Source organism: Camelus ferus, chromosome 12, assembly GCF_009834535.1.
Source record: "Camelus ferus isolate YT-003-E chromosome 12, BCGSAC_Cfer_1.0, whole genome shotgun sequence".
NCBI lineage: Eukaryota > Metazoa > Chordata > Mammalia > Artiodactyla > Camelidae > Camelus > Camelus ferus.
Window position 1 is genome coordinate 37,234,267 of NC_045707.1, and position 20,789 is coordinate 37,255,055.

Sequence of the window (20,789 nt, forward strand, 5' to 3'; positions counted from 1 at the left end):
GAAGAGGATATTGCATTTATTAACAAGTATGCACCCAATAATGGAGCACCTGAATATACAAAACAAATACTAACTGACATAAAAGAAGAGATTGACAATTATACAATAATGGTAGGAGACTTTAACACCCCACTAGCATCAATGGACAGATCATCTATACAGTAAATCAGTCAGGCAACAGAGGTCCTAAATGACACAATAGATTAATTGGACTTAATTTATATATACAGGATACTTCATCCAAACAACAACAACAACAACAACAACAACAACAACAAAACCAAGCAAACAAACAAAAACCGAGAATACATGACCTTTTCGAGCACACAACGAAGATTGTCTAGGATAGATCACAGACTGGGTCACAAAACAAGCCTCAGCAAATTTAAGACGATAAAAATTATTTCAGGTATTTTTCTGACCACAGTTATATGAAACTAGAAATCAACCACAGGAAGGAAAATGAGAGAAGAATAAACACATGGAGACTAAGCAACACTACTGAAAAACCAGTGGGTCAACAATAAAATCAAAGAGAAATCAGAAAATATCTCAAGACAAACAAAAATGAAAACACAGCCTTATAAAATCTATGGGATACAGCAAAAATAGTTCTAAGAGGGAGGTTTAGAGAGATACAGGCCTTCCTCAAGAAACAAGAACTATTTCAAATAAACAACCTAGCCTACCACCTAAAAGAATTAGGGGGAAAAAAAAAGAATAAACAGAGCCCAAAGTCAACAGAAGGAAGGAAATAATAAAGATCAGAGAGGAAATACATAAAATAGAAATTTTGAAAAATAGAAAAGATCCGTGAAACCAAGAACTATTTTTGAAAAGATAAACAAAATTGACAAACCTCTGGCCTGGCTTACCAAGAAGAAAAGAGAGAGAACCAAAATAAACAAAGTAAGAAATTAAAGAGGAGAAATAACAGCAGATACTGCAGAAATACAAAAAATTATGAGACTACTATGAGCAGTTACACGCCAACAAATTGGACAACCTAGAAGAAATGGACATGGTTCTAGAAATACACCATCTGCCAAAACTGATTCAAAAAGAAACATAATTTGAACAGTTGACCACTAGAAGTGAATTAGAATCTATAATTTTAAAAAACTTCAAACTAAAGTCCAGAACCAGACAGCTTCATTGGGGAATTTTACCAAAAATACAAAGAACGTATGCCTAGCCTGGTCAGAGTACTCCCAAAAAAACTGAAGAGGAGAAACTGTCATATTTATTCTGTGAAGGCACCATCACCCTGATACCAAAACCACACAGACACTACAAAAAAAGAAAATTATAGGCCAATATCTTTGATGAATATAGATACAAAAATTCTCAACAGATATTAGCAAACAGAATTGATACATAAATAAAACCATACACCGTGATCGGGTTGGATTCATTCCAGCATTGCAAGGATGGTTTAACATACACAACCAATCAACGTGATAAACCATATTAACAAAAGAAAAGACAAAAACCAGATGATTATCTCAAGAGACACAGGAAAAGCATTTGACAAAGTTCAAAACCCATTTATGATAAAAACGCTTACCAAAGTGGGTATAGAGAGCACATTTCAACATTAAAAAAGGTGTTTATGACAGACCCACAGCTAACATAATACTTAAGGGTGGAAAATTGAAAGCCTTCCCACTGAATTCAGGAACAAGAGAAGGGTGCCCACTCTCACCACTTTTATGTAGCATAGTATTGAAAGTCCTAATCACAGCCAACAGACAAGAAAAAGAAGCATTTTATCCAACACCTATAGTATACATATTCTTTTCAAGTGCAGAAGAAAATTAATTGTATCCTGGGTCATAAAGCAAAACTTTTATTTCAAAACATTGAAATAACAGAATATGTTCTCTGAGCACAATGAAATAAGGTCATAATCGAAAACAGAAAGATAATTAGAAAATTCCCAAATGCTGATAATTAAGCATTATTATAAATAATAAAGAAGAAATTGCAGTGGAAATTTGAAAATATTTTGAACTAAATGATCATGACAATGATGTATCAAAATTTATGGGATACAGCTGAAGATATTTCTGGCCCTAAATATATAAAATTGAAAGTAAGAAAGACTGAAATATCTGAAACCTTAGCGTTCATTTCCAAGAAGTTGAAAAAAGTATTAAAAAAAAAAAAACCCTGAAAATGAAAAGAAGGAAATAATGTATATGAACAAAAGTTAAAACTGAAGACTTTATTTCCACCTCTTGAAACAAACAACAATATCCCCAAAGCTTTGTCTTGTGTTCTTCCATCTCAGTGAATAGAAATTTCATCCTATAATGTAGTCTGAATTTGGAATCAACCTCAACTGCTCTCTTTCTCTCATACCTCACATTTAATCTTTCAGGTAAACCTATAGGTTATATCTTAAAAATATATCCAGAATCCAGTCACTTCTCATTCCCTTCATTGATTACAGCCTGACCGAAGCATCGTTATCTGTTACCTGATAACTGCCATAATTGATTTCTCTATCTCCACTCCTAAGCCCCAGTTTTCACACAATAGTCAGAATTACCCTGTAAAACCTTCATGTCGCTCCTGTGCTCATATCCTTCTGGTTGCTTTCCATTTCTTTTGGCATAAAAGCCAAAGAAAGTTCTTAAGTGGCCAAGGCAACCCCACATAATTTTCTCACCTTATGTTATTTTTTTGCCCTCTTCCTGACCCTCACTGGACTACAACCATACTGGCCATCTTGCTTTTCCTCAAACATGGCATTGAATTTCTAGGCCGTTGTACTTGCTGTTCCCTTTCCCCAAATAATCCACTTTGCTTACTACCTCCCTTCAGAACCCGGCTAAGTATCACCTTGTTAATGTCATCTTCTTTAATCAGCCCATAAAACAGCAATCCCATTTCACCATTTTGACACTCCCTACTTTATTTTTCTCTGTAATACGTGCCTAGCACATAGTAGACAACTGTTTATTTGTTAAATGAGTAAATGCATGGATGGAAGTATTCAAGTGATTACTACTGGTAGAGATATGGAAGTAATATCCATGTGGGAAAAAACTTCCCAGACCTGTTTATTTCAGGATGCAATTCTCTGATTCATCTATTTTCTTTTGTTTTATTTTTATTTTGAAATAATTTTAGGTTTATAGAAGAGTTGCAGAAATAATAGTTACCATACACCCTTTACCCAGCATCTCTTAATGTTAACACCTAATGTAACCATAGTACAGTTATCAAAATTAAGAAATTGGCATAGATAACAATGGTGTTAATGAAACTACAAATTTTATTTGGATTTTGCTGATTTTTCCCCTAATGTTTTTTATGTCCCAGAGTCCAGTCCAGGATTCCATATTGCATTTAGTTGTCATGTCTCCTTAATTTCTTCTGGCTGTTGACGTTTTCTCAGTCTTTCCTTGTCTTTCAAGGCCCTGAGACTTTTAAAAGTACTAGTCAGGCATTTTGTAGGATGTCCCTCAATTTGGACGTATCTGATGTTTTCTCATGATTAGACTGAGGTTTTGAATTTTTGAAAAATACCACAGAAGTGATATGGCCTTCTCATATCAGGGGTTAAAGTTTATCAGTATGTCTTATTACTGAAGATATTATCCTTGATCATGTGGTTAAGATAGTATCTACCAGATTTCTCCACTATAAAATTACTGTTTTTCCTTTATAATTAATAAATATTTTGGAAGAGATACTTTGAGATTATATAAATACTCTCTTTCTTTTTGTATTTTCAGACATTAATTTCAATTTTCATCAGTAGATCTTGCCTGAAGCAGTTATTATGTGCTATTCTAATCATGATATTTTTCATTCATTCTATATTTATTACTTGGAATTCTTCTGTAATGAAAACTTGTTCCTTTTCACCCTCCTCCTCCCCCTTCTCCCCCTTCTTCTTCTCCTTCTCTTCTTCCTCCTCAGTCCTACTACCATGAAAATCTCTGAAAAAGTTGAATTATATGTAGAGTAAAATTAGCATTATTTGAAGAGAATTAACTGGTAGGAATATTAGAAAACCAGTATATGTAACTCTGTCTTTTGTTTTTGTAAGTGTATTGAACAGATTTTATTTAGTTCCATTTTAATCCTCTGAAGCCTAGAAATTGATGTTAAATGTGATTTTTGGCCCATTCTCTTAGTGTGACAATGCAATGGTTTGTAAAAATACACATGGAATAGTAAAAGTCTTAGATTTCAAGTACCTTTGTGATTTGGGGATTAGGGAGACATCAGTTACATAGCCTTATACCTAGTAAATTAACCTCAGAAGTTAAAAATACTTCAGGTAAAGACTTGACTTAACCTGCTGTCACAAAGTGCTGTGATAAATACTAAAAGACCCACATCAGTCATATCTTTGTACAACTTTAGAGATCTTCCTCAGCATAATTGTCATCCTTTTACATGTCCTTCAACAGTGGGGACTTCAATAATACAATGTACTAATTATTATAATAATGAATTTTTTTATCTTATTCTTGTTGAACTTAGAGGCTCCAGGGATTGGAATTCTGGATTTTTTGTTTGTCCTGAGTAGATACCCAGATGTTGATTGTATGAATAAAAGAATGTACCTCAGAATGTGTGCTTCTTCATTTTTTTAGATAACTAATACTTAATTCTCAAATGTCTCTAAAGAGAGTAAAAGTTAATGTGAATCTAAATGAGTCTGTTAACCAAATTAGAAATGATGGAATAATACTTGGGTTCATTTAGTTTCTCTTCTTGTATTTCTTTCTCTAAGCATAGAATAGGTTGGATATGGTTATATAGCATCTGTAAAGAAATGTTTCTTATTTTCAACTATGAAATTAATGGAATATGTTTGAGGTCTGTGACTGGTTCATAACTCTTACTAGTAATTGAATAAAATTGACCCTTTTTTCTTATTGAAAACTGCATAAAACTTAAGATTCTCAAATTTTAGTTTGATTATTCCATGCTACCTCCTTCTCTCCCTTTTTTTGACCTTTTTACTGTACTCTGTCCTTTTTCATTCTTGCATCTCTTTCCATTAGTCTTTGCTTTTCTGTCCCATATACTCTTGCTTCTTTCTGTCATGTGTTCTTACTTTTCTCTCCCATGTATCATTGCATCTTTATCCCATTTAACTGTCTTCTCTCCCTCCCTTCCTTCTTTCAGTCATTTTATCCATATTTCCCTCCAGGAATACATGCATCTTCCCTTTGCTTCTGTATAGGCAGACCTCATTTTATCCTTTTCTTTTTCCTTTTCTCCCCCCAGCCTTCTTTCTGTCCTTCTGTCTGTCATTCCTTCTGTTCATTCAAAGTGAAGGTCTTTTCTTTCATCAGTTCTTCTCTTCCTTTATATAGTCTTGTTACTACCATATATGTACTGATGACTTCCAATTTTATATCTTCCACCCACATGTCTAGCTTGGACTCCAGATTTAGTAATCCCACTTTCTTTGCTATATTACCTCTTGAATTTCTACCCAGATTCCAGCTGTTCTTATCATTTTCACTATTAGCACTCTTATTCATACTACCATCATCTCTCCTTTAAAGTAGTATAATAGCCTCCTGAGTGGTCTTCCTATTTCTGCCTTTTGCCTGATACTCATTTTTTGCCCAGAAGCCCAAGTGATTACTTTCAAAGTTATGTCATATCAACCTCTACTCAAAACCTTTCAAAAAATTCCTATATTTATTATTATTATTACTATTATTATTATTATTATTATGGTAACATTGATTTATAACATATAAGTTTCATGTGTACATTATAATTCAATTTATGTTTACACTACTGCATGCTTACCACCAATACAGTCACCATACAGTTGACCCCCTTTACCCATTTTGCACCCCCTATCCCCTCTGGTAACCACCAGTCTGTTCTCTATATCTGTGTTTGTTTTTGTTTTGTTTTTTCAGTTATTTTGTTTTTTAAAATATAATCCTCATAAGTGAAATCATATGGTATTTGTCTTTCTGTATCTGACTTATTTCACTTACTAGCACAATACCCTCAAGGTCCATCCATGTTTGTGCACATGGCAAGATTTCATCTTTTTAAGGCTGAGTAGTATTCCATTTTACATATATACGACATCTTCTTCATCCATTCATCTGTAAATGGTTGTTCCCATATCCTGGCTCTTGTAAATAATGCTGCAGTGAATATAGGAGTAAATATATCTTTTTGGATTAGTGTTTTCATATTCCTCAGATAAATAACCAGAAACTGGATAGCTGGATCATATGTTAGTTCCATTCTTAATTTTTTGAGGAATCTTCAAACTGTTTTCCATAGTAGCTATACCAATTTACATTCCCATGAACAGTGTACAAGGGTTCCCTTTTTTCCACATCCTCTTCAACACTATAATTTCTTGTCTTTTTGATAATAGCCATTTTAACAAATGTGAGGTGATATTTCATGGTGGTTTTGATTTGCATTTCCCTAATTAGTGATGTTGAACATATTTTCATTTGCTGTCAGCCATCTGTATGTAATCTTTGTAAAAGTATCTCTTCAGATCCTCTGTCCATTTTTTAAATTGTATTGTTTGGTTTTGTTTTGAGTTCTTTATATATTTTGGATATTAGCCCCTTATCAAATATGTGATTGGGAAGTACCTTCTCCTTCTTCCATTTGATAGGTTGTTGTTTGGGTTTTTTTGTTTGTTTGTTTGTTTGGATGTTTCCTTTACTGTGCAGGAGCCTTTTAGTTTGATGTAGTCTCATTTGTTTATTTTCGCTTTTGTCTTGTTACCTGAGGAAACATATCCAAAAAGATTAAGACTGATGGCAAAGAGCATACTGCCTATGTTTTCTTCTAGGAGTTTTATGGTTTCCCGTCTTCTGTCAAAGTCTTTAATCCATTTTGAGTTAATTTTTGGTGTAAGATAGTGGTCTAGTTTCATTCTTTTGCATGGTGCTGTCCAGTTTTCTCAGCACTGTTTATTGAAGGGACTTTCCTTTCTCCATCGTATTTTCTTGGTTCCTTTGTTATAAATTAGTTGTCCGTATATTCATGAGTTTATTTCTAGGCTCTCAATTCTTTAATATTTATCCATGTGTCTGTTTTTCTGCCAATACCATGCCATTTTGATTACTATAGCTTTGTAATATAATTTGAGATCAAGGAGTATGATATCTCCAGTTTTGCTCTTTTTTCTCAGGATTGCTTTGGCTATTTGGGAGCTTTTGTGTTTCCATATAAATCTTAGTATCTTTTGTTTTGTGAAAAATGTCATTGGGATTTTAATGGGCATTGCATTGAATCTTCAGGTAGTATGGTATTAACAATGTTAATTCTTCTAGCCCATGAGTAGGGAATATCCTTCCATTTCTTTGTGTCTTCTTCAATTTCATTCAACAATGTCTTACAGTTTTCAGTGTACATGCTTTTCATTTTCTTTTTTTTAATTTTTGATTCTTTTATTTTCCTCTGTATTTGCAGATATTCCCTTTTATCATTTCTGCTGAGATATTTAGTTGTTTTTCTTTTTCTTTTTTGCTTTAAATTAGTTAGCCAATGATTTATCTAACCATTACTTTTCACAAACAACCAGTTCTTTAAACTGATGGTGCTATTATTAGGTTTTTTCCTTTACTATTTATTCCTGCTTTTGCTTCACATCTTTTTATTCTCTGAGTTTATTTGGTTTTTAATTTTTTTGATAATTGGCATTCTTTGCATAGCATTTTAAAAAATTATAGTTGATGTACAATATTATATAAGTGACAGGTGTACATGTCTTTCACTTTATTGGTTAAATTGATTCCTAGGTATTTTATTCTTTTATTTGTGATTGTAAATGGAATGGTTTTCTTAATTTCTCTTTCTGTTAGTTTGTTGTCAGCGTATAGAAATGCAACAGATTTATGTATATTGATTTTGTACCCTGTAACTTTACTGTATTCATTTATTATTTATAATAGTCTTTTGGTGGAGTCTTCGGAGTTTTTTATTCTTATGTCCTGGGGGTATATACTTAGCCTCTCTATGCCTCAGTTCCTCATTTGCATATGAGGGAAGTACCTATATCGAAGGGTTGTTGCATATACACCTGTAAAGTGGTTAGTGCTTGGTACACACTTTCTAACAGTTTGTAGCTGTTATTGTTGTCATCATCATCATTATCTAACATGCAAATTTCATGACACCAGGCACTTAATTTTGTTTTCTTTTTACCCCAGGGCCCACAACAATGTCAGTAAGATCTCAATAAATTTATGATTCATAAATGGATTGATAGATTGCATAATATGAATATCACTTTTTGCAATAATATCGGTATAGGGAAGTACTTGACCATTAGCCAAACCTCAAACAGACCTATGTGACATGTGCTAAGTCATAGATTTTTTAAAAAGAAGACTTTTTTTTTTTTTTTTACCGTTTTAGTCTTACTTTTCGAAGGTGAAAATAGAAATTTTATTAAATCTTTTCCTGTCTTTATTGAGATATAATTGACACTTAACAAGTATTTTTCTGAAGGAGAGAAATTTCTAATAGACTACTGAAAAGCATTACACACATCTCAGAAAGCATGCTTTTGAACACGTGTTGGGCAAGTTTTATTTAGTTGTATGTAAATCCTTTAAAGCCTAAAAGTATATCTTATACTTGATTTTGGCCTAATCTGATGGAGTCACAATGCAGTGGTTTCTAAAATTAGACAGAAAAAAGAGTTCTAGATTATAAATAGCTTTGTTTGATTTTTGAGATCAGAAGAGGCTTAAGTTACATAGATTGTATTGGTGTAAACTGATTCCAGAAATTGAATGGAAACTCTATTATTAATTCTGTTATTAGTAGTAAGAAACTCTGTTATTAATTCTAATAATTTTTCTGTGTATTTTTTATGTATTGATAGTATCAATACATCTGTAAATAATCATGCTTTTGTTTCTTCCTTTCCCATCCTTATAACTTTCATCTCTTGTTCTATTACTACATTGGTTAGGCCTACTAGTACCAGGATGAATAGAAGTAGTTATAGCAGGCATCCCTGACAACATTTTACCATTAAATATGTTTTCTGTATTTTTGTGGATGCCCTTTTTCACATTAAGAAAGTTACCTTCTTGTCCTAGTTTGTTGAGGCTAAATGTAAATTGAATTTAGTAGCTACTCTTTCTGTGTATGTTCACTTGGTCATATGATTTTTTTCTTTCATTCTATGAATGAAGTGAATACATTAACCAATTTTTAACGTTAAACTAACCAACATTCTGTAGATAAGCCCAGCTTGATCATGATGTATATTTTTTAATGTATTGCTGGATTTGATTTGCTAATATGGTATGCTTATGATTGAGATTGGTTTGTAATTTTCCTTTTGTACCGTTCTCGTCAGCTCTTGATGTCAAGGTAAACCTAACCTCATAAAGTGAGTTGAAGTGTTTTCCTTTTTTGTCTGTTTTTGTTTGAGGTTAGAATCCTCTATAAAATTAAAGCTATCTTCCATGAATGTTTGGTAGAATTCATCTGTAAAGCTGACTGGTCTCTTGTGTTTTCCTTTTAAGATTTTTAACAACTTCTTTTTTTGCTCTTGAGTCAGTTTTGGTAAGTTTAAATTTCTTCTTGAGGCAGTTTTGGTAAGGAATTTATCCATTTCAAATTTATTTGCATAAAATTATTCATGCTATCTTATTTTCTGTTTAACCTCTGCAACATCTGTGATTATATTCCCTTTATTATTCTTAATAGTGCTTATTTTGGCTTCTCTCACTTTTTCCCTTAATTTATCTTGTCAGAGGTTTATATTATTATCTCTTCGAATAATAAACTTTGGGTTTGTTGTTTCTATTATGTATTTGTGTTCTATGTTCACTAATTCCTACTCTTGATCATTTCCTTCTTTCTCTCTTCTCTTTTTTCTTTTGTTTTCATAGAACAATAAACATCTTTATTACTTGAGCTAAGAAAGGAGGGCGGAGGATTCATTTGCCTTTCCAAGCCTTGATTTTCCTCAGATAGAACTCAAGTGTCTTGCCCTCTAGCACAAAGCCAATCTGCTTGGCTACACTGGTCTGATCTTGAAACAATGCATACAAGAAGCTTGCCCTGCTAGAACTGTTCCTTCAGAAGACTGATAACTTTGGCATATTTCTTTTGAGTTTTCTTTGATCAGTTTTTGTTTAATGTCTCTCTCTCTGTCTTTAGGTGTCAGCTTGGCTCCCTTCTTGCAGCCTAGGGGCAGTGCATAGCGGCACTCCTACTGCTGTCTGTGTGGTGTGCTGTCAATAAGCATGATGCAGTTCTTCACCAGGGTCTTGGTACAGACCAGTTTATTGTTGGAGGCGTTGTAGACAACATCTAATCCTCATTTTGCACATGCAATACTCCGAGCCCCAGGAGAAGTTACCCACGTCCCGCTTCAAGGCATGGTACTTTTTCCTTTTCTCCCTGCACATGGACTGTGTGTATGAGGCGGGGTCTAGTCTTAGTGTTGGCAGTGGGGATTCGCAGCTCATAGTTCTGCTTCTTGTAGTAGGCCTTTCTCTTGCTCTTTGTCTTGTGGCAGTTGTCCCCAGATATGTCTACTGTCCCAAAATATCCTCATTGCTCAGCACTGGCTAGAAAATAATTTCCTTCTTTGTGGTTTTTTTTTTTTTAGGATACTCTGTGCTATTTTCATAACTCAATTTGAAGTCTTTTTTTCTAATGTAAACATTTAAGCCTATATATTTTCTTCTAGTACCACTTTTTTTTCTGTTTTATATTCTGCACATTTTAGATATATTTTCTTCATTATCATTCAGTTCTAGGTATTTTCTAAAATCCGTTATGATGTTCTTTGTCCCATAAGTTGTTTAGAGGAGTGTTTTTTAATTTCAAAATATATGATTGATACTAGTTCCTTTAAATTTGTTGAGTACAGTGTTATGACCTAGTACAGGGTTAATTTTCATAAATATTCCATGTATACTTGAAAAAATATTCTTTACTTATTGATTATGGTATTCTCTGGCTGCTTTATATATTATGTCTTTGTCTTCGGTTTTGTGTAGTTTCAGCATGATGTATCTAGATGTGGATCCTTTCTCTTTCTTCATCTCTCCCTCTCTATATCTCTGCCGATTTTTTTCTGTTCTTTATTTCTATCTTTATTACCTCCCCTCCATGCCACCTCCCATCTCCAGCCCTGTCTCCCTCTCTTTCTTACCCTGCTTGAGATACATGAGTTTCTTGCATTGGTATTTTTCAGTGATTCTGGAAAATTCTCAGTCATTTTCAAGCCTCTCATTCTGCATCTCAGATTAAGTTCTTGTTTCTTTATTTTATGATTGATTTTGGTGGAACTTTTTCTGTAGAAATTGAAGCATGGGTTGAAGCTAAGAATCCAGAGAGGATTTGTAATTTTTTTTTTTTAATCTCAGATCACAGCCAACCCAGGACCACTTTAAATGTAATGATATGCTTGAGGTGTTTGGGACCACTTTCCATCCATGAATTTGCATTGAGATTATGCATAGAGAAGGATGCACAAGAATTTTATAATAAAATAAATAATTTTAGATTTATAGAAAACATATAAAGATAATACAGAGTTCTTGTGTACTTTGTACCCAGTTTCCCCTAATATTAACATCTTACATTAGCTCTATACTTTTGTCAAAACTGAAAAATTGTAGCACTAGCTAAACTCCAGACTATATTCAAATTTCCACTAATTTTTTTTTTTTTCTGTTCCGGGATCCCACCCAAAATACCTCATTGCATTTAGTCATGTGTCTCCTTAGTCTCCTCTGTCATGTGACAGTTCCTCAGGCTTTCCTTGTTTTTTATGACCTTTTTGATTTAGAGTACTATACATGTATCTTATAGAATGGCTCTCAGTTTAGAATTTGTCTGATGTTTTTCTTATCATTAGACTGGGGTTATGGGTTTTGTGGAAAATATCACAGAAATGAAATGTTTTTCTCATTATATCAAGATGTACATGATATCATCACAATTGACACTGATGATGTTTACTCTGATCATGTGGTTAAGGTAGTGTTTGCCAGGTTTCTCCACTGTAAAATTACTGTATTTTCTCTTTCTATTCAGGAATGGGAGATTTTGTTTTCTTTCAACCCAGACTGAGTAGAGACAGGAAAGTTTCCTTCCTGTTCTGTTCTGTCCTATTAAGATTTATGTCCTGTTTACATTTGAACTGTGGATGGAGCTCTTTGAAGCCCAGACTTTATACTGAGGGTCTATTATTAGTTTCTTCACTTGGATAAGTCTTGGGCCCATGTCCTGTCCCCCTCAACCTGGATTATGTTCAAGATTTCCAGGGCTCTATAGAAATCCTCGAGGCTAAAGCTGACTTTAGCACTCTGCTTATTAACCTCTTATTTTGGGGGCAGTCCAGTGAATTATGTTTAAAAGTTTTCTTTTGTTACTGTTTTTTGTTAGCTTGTTGTCAGTTATTTCTGTGGGGTATCTTAATCCAATGTACTGTCAGCAAAAGAAGTTGGTCGGTTTCTTTTGTCATTGATTTTGAATATATTTTGAAATTAACACTTGTGTCGGGGGAAAATACATCTTAGTATTAGAAAATACATCTTTGTAGTCATTCTTCCAGTCCTCCCCCCACCACACACACGCAATTCTTTTGAATTTCTTGATTTAAGGATACTGTTTTCTCTGCTTTGATTGGCCTTTCCTACTTTATCCTTGTGATCAACAGCTGTTGATTCTAAACTCTGCTCAAATGTTTTCTTCCTCATTCCTTCCCCTGTCTCCTTTCCCCTGGTCGTCCTCCACAGAGTTAAATTTCTTCTGTGCTGCCATAATATACCCTTCATTAAGAAATGCACTATATAGTACATATATATCAACATTGGTTTAGATATTATGGTAGATGTTATTATTGTTCACCATTATTCACCTGAAGGTTTATGCCTCTGCCATCTTGAAGTTTGGCTTGGCCATGTGACCAATGTGCTTTGACCAATTAAATGTAAGCAGAAATACCTTGGCTGATCTTGGTATGTAGTGTGAATTAGAAATATACTTTAGTTATTTTAAGAAGCTGAGCTTTGGGAGTTGTTACCTCAGTGTAATTTAACGTATTCTGTCTTAATTGACATACATACTCATCCCCCATCATGAAGGCAAAAACTATATTCTCATCATCTTTATGTCCTTAAACCTGTCAAGTTAATTTTCTTAAAATATTTTACATTGTCATATATCCTGTAGGAAAGTAGCATTATATAGTGCAAAGAGCATGGGTTTAGAGTCAGACATATCCAAATTAAATTTTATTTCATTGCTTAGCTAAGTTACTTTGGAAAATGTCCTTGATGAGGTTTATATTCATTTTTAAAATGATATACCTTGTAAAGTTGTTGGGAATATAGTGTATGTAAAGTACCTAGTATAACAGACATTTAGAGAATGTTCTTTCCCTCTCATGTTTCTTAATTCTCCATTGACTTATTGAATCAAGTCCTTAAAATCCCTTTCTCCTGCCTTTGTTAATTTATTTATTTGGTTACTCATTAGATAAATATGTTTTGAACTTATACTGTATGTCAAGCATTGTCTAGGAAAGTGGTGAACAAGGCCTAGTCCAATCTTTAAAGAGGCTACAGTCCTACAGCCAATAATTCTCCCTTCCTATCTCCAGCTATTAAAATTATATTAATACAGCAAGGCTTCTTTCTATCATCACCTTGAAATTTTTGCTTAAATTTCTCCCCATCTCAAAAAAAGAAAAAACCTACAGGTGATTTCTCCCCTTGATTTTCCATAGCAAATTAATGGTATTCATATATCTCTTAAATGTTGCATTCTGCCATAACAATTTCTATTGTATTCATATACATTATGTATATTTTCAAGTTTCTTTTCTAAATTTTAAGCTCCTTGAATATTGGGATCTCATTATCATTTATCTTGTTTCCCTCAGATCAAGAAAATTATGTGAATAATGAATAATGTCACTCCTTAGTTGGTATTTAAGGAATTTGTGGGGTAATTTTTGGTCATCACAGTGATTGGAGGGTGCTAGTGGAATTAGTGAGGAGAGGCCAAGAATGGAAGACTTCTTGCAATGCTCAGGATAGTCTCTCAGAATAAATAGTTGTCCCGAGTCCCACATAACTTTCAGATATTTTGCCAGATGTTTCATGTAAGTGAAAAACTTATTCATGATTTTCTGACTCTAGAACCTAAATCCAGTTTTGTATGTAAACACTAGGTATTTTTCATACAATTTTACTATACAGTGAATGTTCCTGAAATACATTTATCATTCATGTAAATCAAGGAAAGGTTGCACTTTGTCCAGAACTTCACTAAATAAGTCTTGCTTGATAGTATAAAAAGTCATGTCACCAAAGGCAATACCACTCGTGGTATTTAAGTGACCAGTAACGCAACTGTATCATTCTGTTTTTGTAGCTGTTGAATTTTAAATGATTCTGTTTGTAGGTGTAGGAATCTAACGAATTCATTGTCTACTTGTGTCATGGCTAGATATTTACTTACTGGAAGTAAATATTACTTCTTTTTAAAATAAAAATGACTTTCCTTTAACTTCTTCCATGTATTATATTAGAGCATTATGTTAGTGCTTTAAAATTGTATATGTGAATATGTTATATTATCTGTGAATTTCATTTCAGAACTTAAAAGAGGGCAGTGAAAAATATTCACTATAAAAAGTGACATTGTGTCATGATATTGGTCTACTGATTTATCACCAACAGAGCCTGGCAAAATACAAAATTTGCTTTTAAGGTACATATTTAATACTTATCCAATATTAAACTATTCACGGAAAATTTATATCACAAATACTCTGATAATTTGTATAATGTTAGATGAAAGCCCTAAAAACTTGTTACAAACTGGATAAAAAAAGCATATGTAAACTTTATTCAATTTATAGAGACAAATTGCTATTTATAATTTTTGAATTTCTGATAAAACACCATAGACTCGTTAATGACTGAGATTCTCCATTTTTTCTTTATTATAATTAATGTATCCAGAATTTTAACTTTTAAAAATTTAACTGTGTTGTTTCAAATGGAGAATAGAAGAGATTTTGCATATGATTTTGATGATCTTAATTTATATTCTTTAAATCAGTTCTCTAGGATTAGCAATGAATTGTTTTGGTTTAGATATTCATGTACTTTTCATTGTTGAGCATGTGATAAGATATATTTTATAAACTAAAGTGCAGAACCAGATGGCTTTATTTTAATATGATACATGTTAATTCATAATGCCTTGTTTTTAGCAGGAATGGGATTATGTTGTATCTTACCATTGCCTTTTTTAGACTATTTTATAGACAGAACTAGAAATTCTAGTTATATAAAGCTGTTCTAGCACAGCCTGGAAAGTAGGTCATTGTTATGGGGAGTATACCAAACCTCCCACTGGTTGCTATAGCAATGACCTACTTTAAGAAACTATTTCTGTTGATTCATGTTGAAATCATCTTTTGGAACTGATATAAGGAAACTCACTGCCTGGAATTTTTTTCTAATAGTAAGGTAGTGATCGCTAAACGTAAAAAAATTCCTTAAAATGTTTAAAGTAAAGAAGTATATTACCTCACTTAACATCTCTTCATTTTACTTTGAAGTGGTGTAATTAGTATTGTAATTAAATAACACCAGAACTGTTCTTCTATGTAGGCAATATGTTACGCAAAGGGATGTAGTAAGTGTTACTACCACTTGGCCTATTTAAAAACCAATCTGTTGCATGTAGTTAATAGCGTTATTAGCTGAGCCTTCAAATGAGTATGGTTTCAAGAAAGCAGTGAATATACCAAATTGGATAGAGTCTGAAAATATGTTCCAATTAAAAATTGTACCCTATGTAATTTCAATGTATTATATTAAATCATTCCATTCAATATTGGATTCCTTTTTTGAGGCACATCCATTTGTAACAGAAAAGTTGAAATTGTTGTGTTGTCTGGAACATGTTGAATCTGAACTCTGACAGAGCTCAATCTCTTCCTGGTTAGGGTAAAGGCTGAAAGGTTAGACTTTATACAGTACCCTTTGAAGTAACATTATTCCTTCAGCACTAAAAAAAAAAAGAATCTTACTATCAATGAGTTGATACTTTCAACTTGGGATACTAGAGATTTTATTTTATGGTACTGTCAAGGAAGAATTATATACTTAGAGATTAGTTGACTCAGGGTCACTGTATCTTCTTATATTTATTCATATTCACATTTGCCTTGTCAGTGGGAAAGATTTTCATCAAACCTTTGTTCAAAGTCACATTCAAGGGAAGTTATGAGTTCAGAATGATTCTGTATATAACTGTAGGCATCCAAGTAATTCATTGTCTCCTTTTGTCATGCCTAGTTATTTACATATAGAAATACATGTTACTTTTTTTAAACTATAAATTATTCCCAAGGGAGAATAATTATAACTTCTGCTTAATGAATATCTACCAACACTAGTGATTTTATACTGTTTCTAATCCTTTCAACAGATGTTCAAGACAACTCTATAAGTCATTTTCTTCTATTTATGATCTTTTCAACAAATTGTATAAGGCACATGATGAGATTTATTTTTCAAATATAGAAACCAAAACACAGATAAAGAAAACTGCATAGTTAGGAATGAGACAGGTACTTAATTTGAAATCCATCAGAAGGTGATATATATATGATAGTTATAGTATAAGGTACAATCTGAAAGTTTCTCTAGGATGAGGTATATTATGTCCTTTGACAGTTTAAAGGATGGGGAAATTACTTTCAGATGGAAGACTGACGATTAATAGAATATGAGCTTGAAGAGATAGAAATTGGAAAAGGTATTCTAGGCCTAGGGAAGACCATGGAGCAAATTCCAGGAGACTGAATGTGTGGGGAAAAGGGAAATAGTTTGGTTTGGTGAGAGGGAAAGAGGAGTTGTAGGAAAGAAACCTGGAATCCTAAGTTAATTAAACAAAATAATTTGTTATTTATTCTGTAGGGAGTGAGTCTCTGAAGACCTTTGTACAGGGAAGTGTGTCTCAGGAAGATCTGGTATTATGTATAAAATGAATTAGAATGGAGAGAGATTGTTGGTAGGCATATCCATTTTAAGACATTGCAGCAAATAATACCAGCAAATGATGACAAGTAGAATTATTGTAGCAAGAATAGAAGTGGCAGGAAGAAGAGAACTGAAAAATAATAACACATAAATAATCCTACTTCCTATGGGTCAGGCACTGTTCTAAGAACTTCACATTTATTAATGTATTTAACTCTCACAACAGTGCTATGATATAGAACCTATTACTATCCTAATTTAACAGATGAGGAAATTAGAATTTTTCAGGATTGATTGAAGGGTAATAATTTGTTACTCTTAATTGTTAAATCATGGGACATCTGTGCAATGGAATACAGCGAAACCATGAAAATTGGTATCATAGAAGTATGTCTTTTATTTTGGAAAAATGTTTACTATGTGTTAAACCAGGTTTACAGTAGATACAGTTTTTCTCAGTTTTCTTCTACTTTGATGAAACATATGCTAATTTTATACCTTTTTATGAAGTTAAAAATAAGCATATGTGTCTTTCTTCTTTACTTCCACCCCAAACTCCCACTCTCCAAGGGTAGCTATTATTAATAGCTTGGTGAGTATCCTTCCACTTATTTTCTCTTGCACAAATAACATAAGTAGATACATGCAAAATAAATTTTATTTTATAAAAATAATATATACAGTAGTTTTAAGGCAAAAAGTCTTATAACAAAGGACAACATCACCATGTGTTCTCCTCTATCCTGCTCTTTATCTTTTCTTCACAATCTCTCCTAAAATACCTTTTTAAGTCCACTGTACTTCTATAATTTTTATGTGAAATTATAGTGATGTAAATGAAGGAAAAACATACTATGAAAGAAAAACACCATCAGTAACATCTCTGGGAGAAAGACCCTATACTTAAATACAATTTCTATTCCTTTGTTTTATGAAGTATGGAAACAAAATTAATTTTTTGGTTACAAAACTTTTTTCATTGCTTCAGTCCACATCATACTGTACAATGTTTGGTTGATACGGTGTTTATTAAGAAGCATTAAGAATGCTTATTCAGCTTGTGAACATGAAAGGGAAAAATAAAGGGCTAATTATTAGCAAATCCAGGTTTACCTGCTCATTTTATAAATTAATCAGGCCTTTTTTTTTCTTTTCCCATCTTACTGTCTTTCATTGACCTGCTTGTACTACATAAAAACTTTTCTTCCAATAAAGTAAAATGTGGACAACTCTTGCTGCTTAGCTCTGATAGAGAAGGTACTGAATCTAATAGCACAAAAGAGATTTGAGGATTATCTCTGCCTTGGATTATCCTTCCGGGACATTTAAGTTTTGTATTGTTTAAATTTAAGAAAACTTAAAAATTGCTAGTTCATTCAACTTCTTCAATTTTGATCTGAGTACTACAGGGTCTAAAAACTCTTACCAAGCAAGTATAGAAACTACATGCTTCCCAATAAATACTTATCACCAAACATGATGAGTTATTCATAGTTACGGATAATTTTACAGAACTCAGTTGCTTTTATATTGCTATAACAACAACAATCTTCTTCCCAAAATATTTGTACATTGGTAATTGATTAGGATGGGGATGGAGTATTAGGGAAGTAACTCCAAACCAGGACAGAAAGGAGATGTGGTGAAACATAAATGTGAGGATAGAGAGGTTTGTTTCCCATTTGTTTAAAGACAGTTGTGAGACTTCCTAAGGTGAAATAATGGGATGTCTTTAACATCCTTGTGAGTATTGTACTGAGACTCCCCAAGCCCATAGAGATAATGAATCCTAAAGGACAAAGAATATCAAACTTGACTAGGTATACTGATGTCACTAATAACCACAATTGTAGAAATTAACAAGACTCTCTTGGTGAAATGATGGCATCAGAATGGGTAAGGAGAACAAAATGATCTAGATGGAACATCCTTATAGAACAGTGCTGTCCAGTAGAACTTTCTGCAATGATGAAAATGTTCTTCACCTGTGCTGTCCAATATGGTGGCTACCTACTAGCCACATATGTGGCCGTTTAGAGGCCTTGAAATGTGGCAAATGTGAGTAAGGAATTGAATTTTTATATTTTAATTAAAGTTAAATGGCTACATGTGCCTGGTGGCTACTACCATAGTGGACAATGCAATTCTGAAATATACCTTCCCATTCATCTTTTTTTAAATTGAGTTATAGTCAGTTTACATGTTGTGTCAATTTCTGGTGTATAGCACAATTCTTCAGTTATACATGAATATACATATATTCATTTTCATATTCTTTTTCGCTGTGAGCTACTACAAGATATTGTATATATTTCCCTGTGCTATACAGTATAAACTTGTTTATCTACTTTATATATACCTGTCAGCAAATACAAATCTCAGACTCCTGGTCTATCCCTCCCACCCCCCTCCTCCTGACAACCACATGTCTGTATTCTATGTCTGTGAGTATGTTTCTGTTTTATATATAAGTTCATTTGTTGTCATCTTCTTTTTTTTTTTAGATTCTACATATGAGTGATATCATATGGTATTTTTCTTTCTCTTTCTGACTTACTTCACTTAGAATGACATTCTCCAGGGACATCCATCTTGCTGCAAATGGCATTATGTTGTTGTTTTATGGCTGAGTAGTATTCCATTGTGTAAATATACCACATCTTCTTTATCCAGTCATCTGTCGATGGACATTTAGGTTGTTTCCATGTCTTGGCTATTGTAAATAGTGCTGCTATGAACTATGGTGTGCAGGTGTCTTTTTGAATTAGGGTTCCTTCTGGATGCATGCCCAGGAGTGGGATTGCTGGGTCATATGGTAAGTCTGATTTTAGTCTTTTGAGGAATCTCTGTATGGTTTTCCACAATGGGTGCACCAAACTGCATTCCCACCAACAGTGTAGGAGGGTTCCCTTTTCTCCATAGCCTCTCCAGCATTTATCATTTGTGGACTTTTGAATGATGGCCAGTCTGACTGGTGTGTGGTGATACCTCATTATAGTTTTGATTTGCATTTCTCTGATAATTAGTGATATTGAGCATTTTTTCATGTGCCTATTGGTCATTCATATGTCTTCCTTGGAAAATTGCTTATTTAGGTCTTCTGCCCATTTTTGGATTGGGTTGTTTGTTTTTTTCTTATTAAGTCATATGAGCTCTTTATATATTCTGGAAAACAAGCCTTTGTCAGTTTCATCTTTTGCAAATATTTTCTCCCATTCTGTAGTTTGTCATTTTGTTTTGCTTATAGTTTCCTTTGCTATGCAAGAGCTTGTAAGTTTACTTAGGTCCCATTTGTTTATTTTTGCTTTTATTTCTATTGCTTGGGTAGACTGCCGTAGGAGATAATTGCTTAGATGTATGTGAGATAATGTTTTGCCTATGTTTTCTTCCAGGAGGTTTCTTGTGTCTTGTTTTATGTTTAAGTCTTTAATCCATTTTGAGTTTATTTTTGTGTATGGTGTGAGGGAGTATTGTAACTTCATAGATTTACATGCTGCTGTCCAGTTTTCCCAACACCATTTGCTGAAGAGACTGTCTTTATTCCATTGTATATTCTTGCCTCCTTTGTCAAAGGTTAATTGACCAAAATTTTGTGGGTTCATTTCTGAGCTCTGTATTCTGTTCCATTGATCCATATGTCTGTTTTTGTACCAATACCATGCTGTTTTGGTTATTGTAGCTCTGTAGTATTGTCTGAAGTTCCTTACCATTCATCTTAACCATTCCTCATCACAAGTAAGACACAGTCATCATTCTGAAAGAACGCATGACCTG

At 33.2% G+C, this 20,789-nt stretch overlaps 1 protein-coding gene and 1 pseudogene across 1 annotated transcript in view; one reads left to right on the forward strand and one right to left on the reverse strand.

Moving 5' to 3' along the window:
* The window catches only part of CRY1 (cryptochrome circadian regulator 1), a 74,123-nt gene that overhangs the window by 27,582 nt on the left and 25,752 nt on the right, over positions 1 to 20,789 (forward strand). The gene's annotated exons all lie outside the window — the stretch shown is intronic.
* On the reverse strand, positions 9,930 to 11,171 carry LOC102517164 (annotated as a pseudogene).